A 12218-nucleotide genomic window follows, 5' to 3' on the forward strand; every position below is an offset into this window, starting at 1 on the left:
ACAGGGGATTCCTGCACTGCCTGCTTCCTCCCCTTCCCACCTCTAACTGTTACCCAGCTACCTTTGTTCTCTGGCGTAGCTATGTCCCTGTAGCTTCTGTCTATCACCCTCTCAGCCTCTCGAATAATCCTCAGTTCATCCAACTCCAGTTCCAGTTCCCTAACTCGTTCTGTGAGGAGCAGAATCTGACTGCATTTCCTGCAGATGAAGTCGGCAGGAGTATCGGTGGTCACCCCTACCTCAAACATCCGGCAGGAGGAACATTCCACTGCCTGCGCTGCCATTACTCTACACTTCGTCTCCAAAGCAAGAACACTGAGTAGCTTACCTGTGAACTTTAAAGTTAGGTTAGAGGAGGAGGATGGGAGGGAGGCCCTACTATGTAGGGCCTGGGGTATAGAACACACTCACTCAAATATCAATCACTTACCTTCCCGACCAGCTCTGCGCTCCAACCTCACTTCCGCCCAGCTCGCGCCGCTCTCTGCTGAGAAAAGACCTGCTGAGATATCCCAGCCTATCTCGTCTCTCTTCATAACTGTATTGAACCAGCTCCAACTAACATCTTGATAAATATCCTTTGCATGTTCTGGTGCAATCACATCCTTCCTGCAGAACTGCACACAGATTGATTAGATTACTTACAGTGTGGAAACAGGCCCTTCGGCCCAACAAGTCCACACTGACCTTCCGAAGAGCAACCCACCCAGACCCATTCCCCTACATTTACCCCTTCACCTAACACTACGGGCAATTTTAACATGGCAATTCACCTAACCTGCACATTTTTGGACTGTGGGAGGAAACCGGAGCACCTGGAGGAAACCCATGCAGACATAGGGAGAATCTGCAAACTCCACACAGACAGTTGCCTGAGACGGGAATTGAACCCGTCTCTCTGGTGCTGTGAGGCAGCAGTGCTAACCACTGAGCCACCGTGCTGCCCCAGTTCTCCAGCTGAGGCCTGTTATGAATCAAACAGACCCCCTCAAAACAAATTAAGAGACATCTCATCCGGGCTTGGAAATTTATCCATTTAAGCCTGCAAAAACTACAAGTATGTATAGCCTTTCTGCTAATTTATCACCTGTATAACAGACCCTATGCCTAATTTCTATAGTACGTTGTCCTTCTCTGTAGCAATATAGATGCAATGTACTCATTTGCAACCTCACTTATGTCTTCCATTTTCACACATGCATTGCCACTTTGGGGTCAACTCTTACCCTGGGTACCCTTCCCCCTTAAAATGTCTTTGGATTTTCCTTTCATACCTGCTCTACACTCTACTCATTTCTTTTTTTTTGAGTAACTCCTTCATTTTCTATACTCCTCGTGGGCTTCTGCTATTTTGAACCTCTTTCTGGCATAAGCTTCTGCTTTTCTCCTTACTCAGTCCTGTACATCCATTGACATCCAGAATTCTATGGACTTCTTGGCCCCACCATTGACGTTTACAGGAGAATGTTGGCTCTACACACTCGCTATTTCCTTTTCTGCATGACTCTCATTGCTGTGGTTCCTAGTTCTCGCTGACTAGCATGAGTGTATTATAAAGCCCCAATGTGATTGTTCCCTTTTCATTTTTAAGTTTGATCTACATGACCTAATTTCTAAGATATTGTCTCCCTTTATTATAATAATTGAGTTACTGAATATTGCAACACTACTTTCACTCTTATCACCTCTGCCTGCCTAAAGATTCTACACCCCAGAACATTGAGCTGCTAGTCAAAGCCTAGAATGGACTCCATTCTATTCACCCAGTTTCTCTATTTCTGTCCCATCTGTTCTGATGGTGTAGTTTTCCACAAGCACTTCTGAAACATTTTTTTAAGTTGGGGATTCCCCTCCCACAGTAGTCAGCAATCTCTCAATCTTGCCTAATTTGTTTTCTACACGCTCTCCTTTTAGAGAATCATGATGGGGTTCCCCTTGCTCTCTCTTTCTCCACCATCAACTTGCACATTCAAATGATCATCATAGAATCCCTACAGTGTGGAAGCAGGCCATTCAGCCCATCGTGTCCATGCTGACCCTCCAAAGAGCATCCCACCCAGACACCCCACATCCCTGTAACCCTATATTTTTCATGTCCACCCAGTTTGAGCAATTTAACATGACCAGTTCAGCTCATCTGCACATTTTCTGGATCGTGGGAGCAAACCGGAGCACTTGGAGGAAACCCGCACAGTAAAGGAGAGAATGTGCAAACTCCACAGAGGCAGTCACCTAAGGCTGGAATCAAACTCAGGTCCCTGATGCTGTGAGGCACCCATTTCTGTCATCTCCAGTGTGATGTCACCTCCCAATACATTTTCCACTCCCTGATCACTTGGCAGCATTCCAAAGAAATCAATTGCTCCACAAGACCCTGGTCCACTCTACAATACCCAAACACCTCATTCACTTCCCAAGAGACCGTCACATGCAATTGCAGAATGTGCAACTACTTTGCTTTTATCTCCTACCTCCTCACCGTTCAAGGCTCCAAACACTCCTCTCAGATGAAGCAGCAATTTACTCATTTTACGTCCTAATCCCCTATGTGGGACCTTATTGAAAGCCTTCTGAAATGCCCGTGGGAGTGGTAGAGTCAGAATCATTGGTGACCTTTAAGCGGCATTTGGATAGGTACATGGATGGGTACTTAATCTAGGTTAGAAGTTCGGCACAACATCGTGGGCCGAAGGGCCTGTTCTGTGCTGTATTGTTCTATGTTCTATGTTCTATGTTCTAAGACCCTGGTCCACTCTACAATACCCAAACACCTCATTCACTTCCCAAGAGACCGTCCCATGCAATTGCAGAATGTGCAAATACTTTGCTTTTATCTCCTACCTCCTCACCATTCAAGGCTCCAAACACTCCTCTCAGATGAAGCAGCAATTTACTCATTTTACGTCCTAATCCCCTATGTGGGACCTTATTGAAAGCCTTCTGAAATTCCAAGTAAACCACATCCACTGGCTCTCCCTTATCAACTATACTAGTTACATCCCTTCAAAACTTCAGTCGATTTTGTCAAGCATGATTATCATTTAGTAAATTCTGGGATTTACTTATGAAAGAACTGAAACCAACATGGTCATTCTGAAAGATGAGAGACAATCCAGGTCTTTTTAAATATATTTACAGTTATATACAGTTGCATCACACTGTAAATGTTTGCTATAAATTCTGTGACTCACTATCTTATTCTCCACAACCATCTGATGAAAGAATGGTGGTCCGAAAGCTAGTGCTTCAAACCTGGTGTTGTGTGATTTTAACTTTGTGCCAAATATGACTCCAATCAATGGAGAATTTTCCCCTTGATTCTCACTGACTCCATTTTTTTTAGATTAGGTTCCCTACAGTGTGGAAACAGGCCCTTTGGCCCAACAAGTCCACACTGGCCCTCCGAAGAGTAACCTACCCAGACCCATTCCCTTACCCTATATTTACTCCTGACTAATGATCCTAAAACTATGGGCAGTTCAGAATGGCCTGTTCACCTGACCAGCACATTATTTGGATTTAGGGTGTAGGTTTGCTCGCTGAGCTGTCGGTTTGATATCCAGACGTTTCATTACCTGGCTAGGTAACATCATCAGTGGCGACCTCCAAGTGAAGCGAAGCTGTTGTCTTCTGCTTTCTATTTATATGTTTGTCCTGGATGGGGTTCCTGGGGTTTGTGGTGATGTCATTTCCTGTTCGTTTTCTGAGGGGTTGATAGATGGATCATGACATCACCACAAACCCCAGGAACCCCATCCAGGACAAACATATAAATAGAAAGCAGGAGACAACAGCTTCGCTTCACTTGGAGGTCGCTACTGATGATGTTACCTAGCCAGGTAATGAAACGTCTGGATATCAAACCTACAGCTCAGCGAGCAAACCTACACCCTAAACCTCAACCTGAGCTACAAACCTTCACAAACCTTGCACATTATTTGGATATTGGGAGGAAACCAGGGCACCTGGAGGAAACCCAACAGACACTGGGAGAATGTGCAAACTCCACACAGTCACCCGAGGCAGGAAATGAACCTGGGTTCTTGGCCCTGTGAGGCAGCAGTACTAACCACTGAGCCACCATGCCGCCCACAAAGATTCCTGTAGCCACACGTGGTCAAATGTAATCTTGATGTCCAGAGTAACCACAATCATCTCACCTCTGGAATTCAGCTCTTTTGTCCATGTTTGAACCAAGCATATGATGAGATCAGGAGCTGAGTGGCTCTGGCAGAAGCCAAAATGAATGTCAGTGAAGTTGTATATAGTTCCTAAATATGCTTTAAATTACTTGGTGTTCAAACCTACTGAAGGAGTAGGGTAGAATATTCCCCCTTCCTGAAGAAACATGTGCAATGGTTATACAGCCCAAATTGGAAACAATCTGAATCCTACCAGGATGTACCTGGGTGTGGAAGATTTGAGTTATAAAGAAAGGCTGAGACCTTTTCAGTGGAGCTTAAAATGTTGAGAGACAATCTGGTAGATGTTTATAAAATAATGAGAGGTATGGATAGAGTTAACAGTAGTTATGTTCCCCCTAGGATGGGGGCTTTCAAGATTAGGGGGCACATTTTAAGGTGAGAGGAGAAAGATTTTTAAAGGCATGAGAGACTAAATATTTTTACAAGGGTGGTTCGCGTGTGGAATGAATTTCCTGAGAAAGTGGTGGATGTGGGTACAAGTACAATGTTTAATAGGCATTTGGATAGATACATGAATAGGAAAGGTTTGGAGGGATATGGGCCAGGAGCAGGCAGGTGGGACTAGTTTAGTTTGGGATTATGTTTGGCATGGACTGGTTTGACTGAAGGGTCTGTTTCTGCACTGTATGACTCTGACTGCAGAGCAAAACTTATTGTGAATTTCTCCATAACCTTTAAATGTGGCTTCCAAATCTCACCGCTGAGTAATGGGAATCTTTATTTTCATATATTTGCATCTCATCAGACCCCACAATTTGCATCGTTTGTATGCCACTTCTCTCCTTCACAAGCAACTACATGGTGCAACTTCCCAATATGCAGATCAGAGTGGGAACTTGGTGGCTGCAACTCGCTGAAGGCTTGTCCCAACTGTCACTCGACTCTGCCTAGACCACAATGTCCCTACATGTGTCATGGACACCAGCCTCTGTGACCTTTTCTCCATGCAAAATCATATTGGCAGCAGCAAACCACTAGCCTTGCCTAATTATCATGCCTGTTCTTAGACCAACTCTCTCACCACTTCATCCTTTGGCACCATAAGATGGAGGACCAGAATTAAGTTACTTGCCCTATTGGGTCTGTGCTACTATTTGATCATGGTTGATCTATTTCTCAACTCCATTCTCCTCCTCCCCATAAGCCTTGATTCCATTACTAATAAAGAACGAATCTATCTCTGTCTTAGTTATACTCAATGACTTAGCCTCTGCAGCAAGGTGTTCCACAATTTTATCACCCCCTGGCAGAAGAAATACCTCTTCATCTCAGTTGTCTCCACACTGTGAGGCTGTGCTGTTGAATCCTTGTCTCACCTACTTGTGGAAACATCTTCTCCACATCCTCTCTATCCAGGTCTCCAGATATTCTGTAAACTTCAATCAGATCCCAGCTTATCCTTCTAAACACTATCGAGTACAGGCCCACAATCCTCAACTGCTCCTCATATGACAAACCCTTCAACCCCATATCACTCTTGTAAACATATCTGGACCCCCTCCAACGCCAGCACATCCTTCCTTAGATATGGGGCCCAAAACTGCTCTCAATATTGCAAATGCAGTCTTGTACAATCTCAGAATTACATTCCAGCTATAATATTTTAGCCCTGTCGAAATGAATGCTTATGTTGCATTTGATTAGATTACATTACAGTGTGGAAACAGGCCCTTCGGCCCAACAAGTCCACACCGACCCGCCGAAGCGAAACCCACCCATACCCCTACATTTACCCCTTACCTAACACTACCGGCAATTTAGCATGGCCAATTCACCTGACCCTGCACATCTTTTGGACTGTGGGAGGAAACCGGAGCACCCGGAGGAAACCCACGCAGACACGGGGAGAACGTGCAAACTCCACACAGTCAGTCGCCTGAGGCGGGAATTGAACCCGGGTCTCAGGCGCTGTGAGGCAGCAGTGCTAACCACTGTGCCACCGTGCCGCCCACCTTCCATGCCTTCCTAACTGCTAACTGAACCTGCATGTTAACCCTTAGAGAATCCTTTTGTGCTTCAAACTCCTGAAGTCGTTCTTATTTAGAAAATAGTCAACAGCTCTATTCTTCCTACCAAAATGCCTAACCTCACCTTTTCCCACATTGTATTCCATCTGTCACTTCTTTGCCCACTCTCCCGTCCAAGTTCTTTTGCAGCCTCCACCTGTCCTCAACACCAGCTGTCCCTCCATCCATCTTTGGGTCATCTGCAAATTCAGCAGCAAGCCCTCTGTTCCTTTGTACAGATTGTTAATGCATAATGTGAATAGTTGTGGCCCCAAAACTGACCCCTGTGCAACTCCACTAGTCATTGGTTGCCATCCTGAAAAGACCCCTTTATTCCTTCTCTCCGTTTCTGCCAGTTAACCAATCTGCTATCCAGAGCTTATGCTCGAAATGTCAATTCACCTGCTCCTTGGTTGCTGACTGGCTATGCTTTTCCAGCACCATACACATCAACCCAATCCGCCATCCATGCCAGTACCTTGCCCTTATCACCATGGGCTCTTATACTATTTAGCAGCGTCCTATGCAGCACCTGGTTAAAGCCTTCTGGAAATCCAAACCAATCACGTCCACCACCTCTCCTTTGTCTATCATGCTTGTTACTTCCAATCCAGGCAACTTAACCCTATCCTCCGTTTCGAATTGCCTCCTTTCTCTTGGAAACCATTAACTGACCCCTGATAAGTTTGCCCACCATTAATACCCAAACTCCTGGAATAACCATGTGGAACCTCAGACCATCGGAGGAGATCGGAGCTCTGGAACGGTAAGTTCTCACAGATAACAATCGCCCTGGCCTCAACATGGGAAGGGTGAAGAGCCATTAAGGGCATGGCAATTCACAAAACCATGGATTCTGGCGGCAAATTGAGGACATTAATAGTTATATAAAGGGGGCTAATTGGAAATGGAGCAGGCTGAGAGGTCATAGGGACCATGTGATACCAATTTAAAAGGGAACGTACAGGATGGCAGAGGGGGGTTCTTGCATTAGACAAAGTCTGCAAGTCACTCAAGAACAAAATTGAAACTTTTCGAATTTTCAATCTAAAGTCATCTGCCTGATAACAAAGGCCATTGGGCTGAGAAGTGGCGATGGAGTTTAATTTAGATAAATGCAAGGTGCTGCATTTTGGGAAAGCAAATCTTAGCAGGACTTATACACTTAATGATAAGGTCCTAGGGAGTGTTGCTGAACAAAGAAACCTTGGAGTGCTGGTTCATAGCTCCTTGAAAATGAAGTCACAGGTAGATTGGATAGAGAAGAAGGCTTTTGGTATGCTTTCCTTTTACTGGTCAGAATATTGAGTACAGGAGTTGGGAGGTCATGTTGCGGCTGTACAGGACGTTGGTTAGGCCACTTTTGGAATATTGCGTGCAGTTCTGGTCTCATTCCTGTCGGAAAGATGTTGTGAAACTTGAAAGGGTTCAGAAAAGATTTACAAGGATGTTGCCAGGGTTGGAGGATTTGAGCTATAGGGAGAGGCTGAACAGGCTGGGGCTGTTTTCCCTGGAGCGTCGGAGGCTGTGGGGTGACCTTTATAGAGGTTTGTAAAGCATGAGGGGCATGGATAGGATAAATAGGCAAGGTCTCTTCCCTGGGGTGGGGGAGTCCAGAACTAGAGAGCATAAGTTTAGGGTGGTGGGGGGGGGGAAGATATAAAAACAATTTTTTCATGCAGAGGGTGTTACGTGTATGGAATGAACTGCCAGAGGAAGTGATGGAGGCTGGTACAATTGCAACATTTAAAAGGCATCTGGATGGGTATATGAATAGGAAGGGTTTGGAGGGATATGGACCAGGTACTGACACATCGGACTAGATTGGGTTTGGATGACTAGTCAGCTTGGATGAGTTGAACCAAAGGGTCTGTTTCCGTGCTGTACATCTCTATGACTCTATGGCTGCCACCACATGCAGAGTGGATTAAGTAACCTAATGTTTTCTTTAGGGTCAAAGTAAAACCTGGACTTGGAGGTCTGTCAGGGCAAATTGGAGTCACCATTCCTCCTGTGATTTAGTCATTTCACCATCTGACATCATTGCACTTCATCAGCAGATCATTAATTAGATTAGATTACTTACAGCGTGGAAACAGGTCCTTTGGTCCAACAAGTGCACACCGACCCTCCAAAGAGAAACCCCCCCCCCATATTTACCCCTGACTAATCCACCTAACACTATGGGCAATTTAGCATAGCCAATTCACTTAACCTGCATATCTTTGGACTGGGGGAGGAAACCAGAGCACCCAGTTCCAAGAGTGCACAGTACAAATTATAGCCTTAAGTAATCATGACTATTATATTGTGCACACTAATTGCCTCCTTATTATGTTAGTGAAGCAATTGTAATTAAACAAGCTAACTTAAAGGCAGTACTTGGATTTGGCATTTCAGAGACATATTTATTGCTGGAAGACAATGTTTTGCACTAGCCACTTCCACACACCAAACTATAGGTATGCAATGACCTGGTCTGTGATGTGCAAGGGTTCCTTTACTTTGATGGAAGTTCTATCATGGTGAGTTCTACAGAATGTAGAAGGAACTCTTTGTACAGTGTACAATTTTTTGAGGTACATATCTCAGAGCTTCTTATCGAAATATGAGATTGACTTCCTGGATGAAATGATGGCACTCTCTATCAGAAATAATATGAGACATCTTTGTAATCTCAGTGGTCAGGAGTTCAATCTCTGACGTTTCCCCACAAGAATATCTGATCACACTTCTGATGTGGATATTTACCATGGCTGGACTCCTTATGGCCTTGCTTCAGATGTGAAGATGCTGTAGCAGGAGACAGCAATTATAACTTTGTCAGCAAGAACAGCAACCTCCAGCAACTATTGCACAGCCTCCAGAGGGAGAAGCACCAGGTGACGATCCACCAAGGAAGTGGAGGAGGACAATGTGAAGCTGTATTTACAGGCCTCACTGTCGTTTTCTATAGCTTTCAGAAAAACAATGCAGGCGCCAATGAAGGATGCCCCAGGCCACTGTCACCGAACTCTGACCTCTGCCAGACCTAGATTTATGCTCTGGTAGACACCAAAGGTCATTAGTGTCCTGAATTTTTAAACCAGCAGCTTGGTTCAAGGAGCAACTGGGGACTCGTGCGGTCCTGTACATTAATGCATCTAGGATGTCGTTGATGCCGTTTTCTCCAGGTGACAGCTGTTTATATTCTTGAGTTTGGCATGACTCTTCTTCAGAACAGAGTCAAGATTAGAGTGCTGCTGGAAATGCACAGCAGGTCATGCAGCATCTGAGGAACAGGAAAATTGATGTTTTGGGCATTTTAATCACCTTCAAAGAGCTGTCTCCATTTCCTACCTCTGCAAGGATCTTTGAATGGAAATTGGCTTTGACACATTCCCCCCTCTCCCTTGCTGAAAGCATTCCTGACCCACATCAGGCAGATATCTTAGATTTGTCAACAGTCACCATTTTATATTAGCACAGCACCAACATTGACTTTATAAATAGGGAAAAGCAAAAGAGACTGGCAGCATCAATACAGTTTGAAAGTATTTAACATGAACACACGCACACAGAATCACACACGAGCAGACACACAGACACATACTGACACACAGACACACACAAACACGAACATATTGAACTCAAAATGTTAATACGGTTTCTCTCTCCTCAGATGCGGCCAGACCAACTGAATTTCTCTAGCTTTCTCTTTATTATGCATGAGCCAAGTTTGGACTTACTTTTTAACTGTTTAGGTAACATAGGTAACCAGCTCCTGTTTAGTGCAATGGACATATAGACATTGCTGTTGTAGCAGTCCATTCACCTCTCTGTGTTGCTGAATAAATTTATGATCTGTCTGATTGCATGCTTGATATCTTTGCATGATCTTCCTTTTTCAAGTATCATCACAACATCCACAACCATGAGGAAAATGCAACAGTCAGTGAGACACTGTATTAATATTGCATGAAGTTAAGATTAGTTAGTTCTTAAGACTTCAGTCAATATATGATATCAGAGTATTGTGCAGTGAAATCTCCCATGATAGGCAGCTGAAGTCCTGAGGCATCTCCTTTAGAGTGTTCCATCATTTGTGAACATCTTAATTTTTGAGTGTGCGCATGGATTGCTAAGTCATCTTCAAATGTTTGAGCATCCCCTAAAACAGAGTTGAATGTGCGAGAGTCGAAAAGTGTGGTGCTGGAAAAGCACAGCTGGTCAGGCTGCATCCGAGGGGCAGGAGAGTCGGTGTTTTGGGCAAGAGCTCTTCATCATTCCAGTCGATTCTCCTGCTTCTCGGATACTGTCTGACTGGCTGTGCATTTCCAGCACCACACTTTTTGACTCTGATCTCCAGCATCTGCAGTCCTCACTTTCTCCTAGTTGAATGTGTGAGAGGCAGCATTTTGTACAGTGTTTCCCGGCAGGCCAGTGTGCTCTGAGGGAGAGTACTCATGCCCATTATACATCTCCAAAATTTGAATTACATTATGCTCCCTTGGAAAAACTGCTAGATAGACTGAACCTCTTCATCTTGAGATGTGTGGGATCAACATCAAAACAGTACTTTCACTCACCCTGTGGGTGTAAAATGTGTGCTCATACATTCCTTACATTTTGTTTAGCTTCACTGGTCTCCACATGAAAGTGTAATGCCTTGGCTGTGGTTCTCAATATCACAGTTCAAGAACAGTAACATCTGAGACGATCTGAAATCAAACAGTCGGTTGATTTTGAGAGAGGAGCAACACTTGTTCATTTCAGGATGCTCACGTATCTCAGCGGTGTGATATAATCAGATAAAACTGTGAAAAAGATACCAGAGCAGAAACTTTAAGAGAAGACATACTTCGAGAAGTTGTTGAATGGCGGAGCAGTCTCGAAGGATTGAATGGCCTACTCATTTTTCTTGTTTGTAATGTAATTGTGTCGCTGTCCTACCATAAGCCCTCAGTATGTTGCTTTTTCCCCTCTCCCTCTCATGGGTCAGTGCATTGAGTATAGGAATTGGAAGGTTGTGGCTGTACAGGACTTTGGTTAGGTCACTTTTGGAAAAGGGTGTTCAATATGGTCTCCTTCTTATTGTGAAACTTGAAATGATTCAGGAAAGATTTACAAGGATATTGCCAGGACTGGAGGTTTGAGCTGTAGGGAGAGGCTGAATAGGCTGGGGCTGTTTTCCCTGGAGCATCAGAGGCTGAGGAGTGATATTATAGAGGATTAAAATCATGAGGGGCATGGATAGGGTAAATAGCTAAGGTCTTTTCCCCAGAGTGAGGGAGTCCAAAACTAGAGGGCATAGATTTAGGGTGAGAGGGGACAGAATTAAAAGGGATCCAAGAGGCATTTTTTTTCACAGAGGGTGGTGTGTCTATGGAATGAGCTGCCAAAGGAAGTGCTGGAAACAACATTTTCAGGATGGTATATGAATAGGAAAGGTTTAGAGGGACATGGGCCAAATGCTGGCAAACAGGACTAGATTAATTTAGGATGTCTGGTAGGTATGGATGAAAATTGGACTGAAGGGTCTGTTTCTGTGCTGGGATTAAGGGAGCCTGTTTCATAGTTGGATCGATTTGGATATAGAGAATCCTGACATTTGCCACTAGTATTAGCCCCCTTGGCCTCGTCTTCAGCCAAATTTTCTTGCAAGGAGGCAAAGGTAGGGATTGAGTTTGATGGTACTGGTAGAACAGTAACAAGTGGTGATACAAGAACATGAGGTGTCTCCAGTGAGCAGGAAGACCCAGCAGTTTTGGGGGGGATGAGATGGATAAGAGAAGGTGGATGGACATGATGCATACAATGTAAACAGAAATTGTTGTTGAAATTCAGCAGCTCTGGTAGCATCTGTGGGAAGAAGGCAGAGTTCATGTTTCGAGTATGTTGACACTTCAGAATGGATTGCAGTAGAAGTGGAGAGTTGGTGATAGAGAGGTGTGTGTGTGTGGTGGGAAGAGGTGAACAGATAAGTGGAGACAGCCCAGAGAGATAAAAGGGGTAGGCAAATGAGGGG

At 44.5% G+C, this 12218-nt stretch overlaps 1 protein-coding gene across 7 annotated transcripts in view; it reads left to right on the forward strand.

Moving 5' to 3' along the window:
* LOC122562260 (platelet endothelial cell adhesion molecule-like) overlaps positions 1–12218 on the forward strand; it is an 86190-nt gene that overhangs the window by 7967 nt on the left and 66005 nt on the right. The gene's annotated exons all lie outside the window — the stretch shown is intronic.

The sequence above is a fragment of the Chiloscyllium plagiosum genome, chromosome 24 (assembly GCF_004010195.1).
Source record: "Chiloscyllium plagiosum isolate BGI_BamShark_2017 chromosome 24, ASM401019v2, whole genome shotgun sequence".
Taxonomy (NCBI): domain Eukaryota; kingdom Metazoa; phylum Chordata; class Chondrichthyes; order Orectolobiformes; family Hemiscylliidae; genus Chiloscyllium; species Chiloscyllium plagiosum.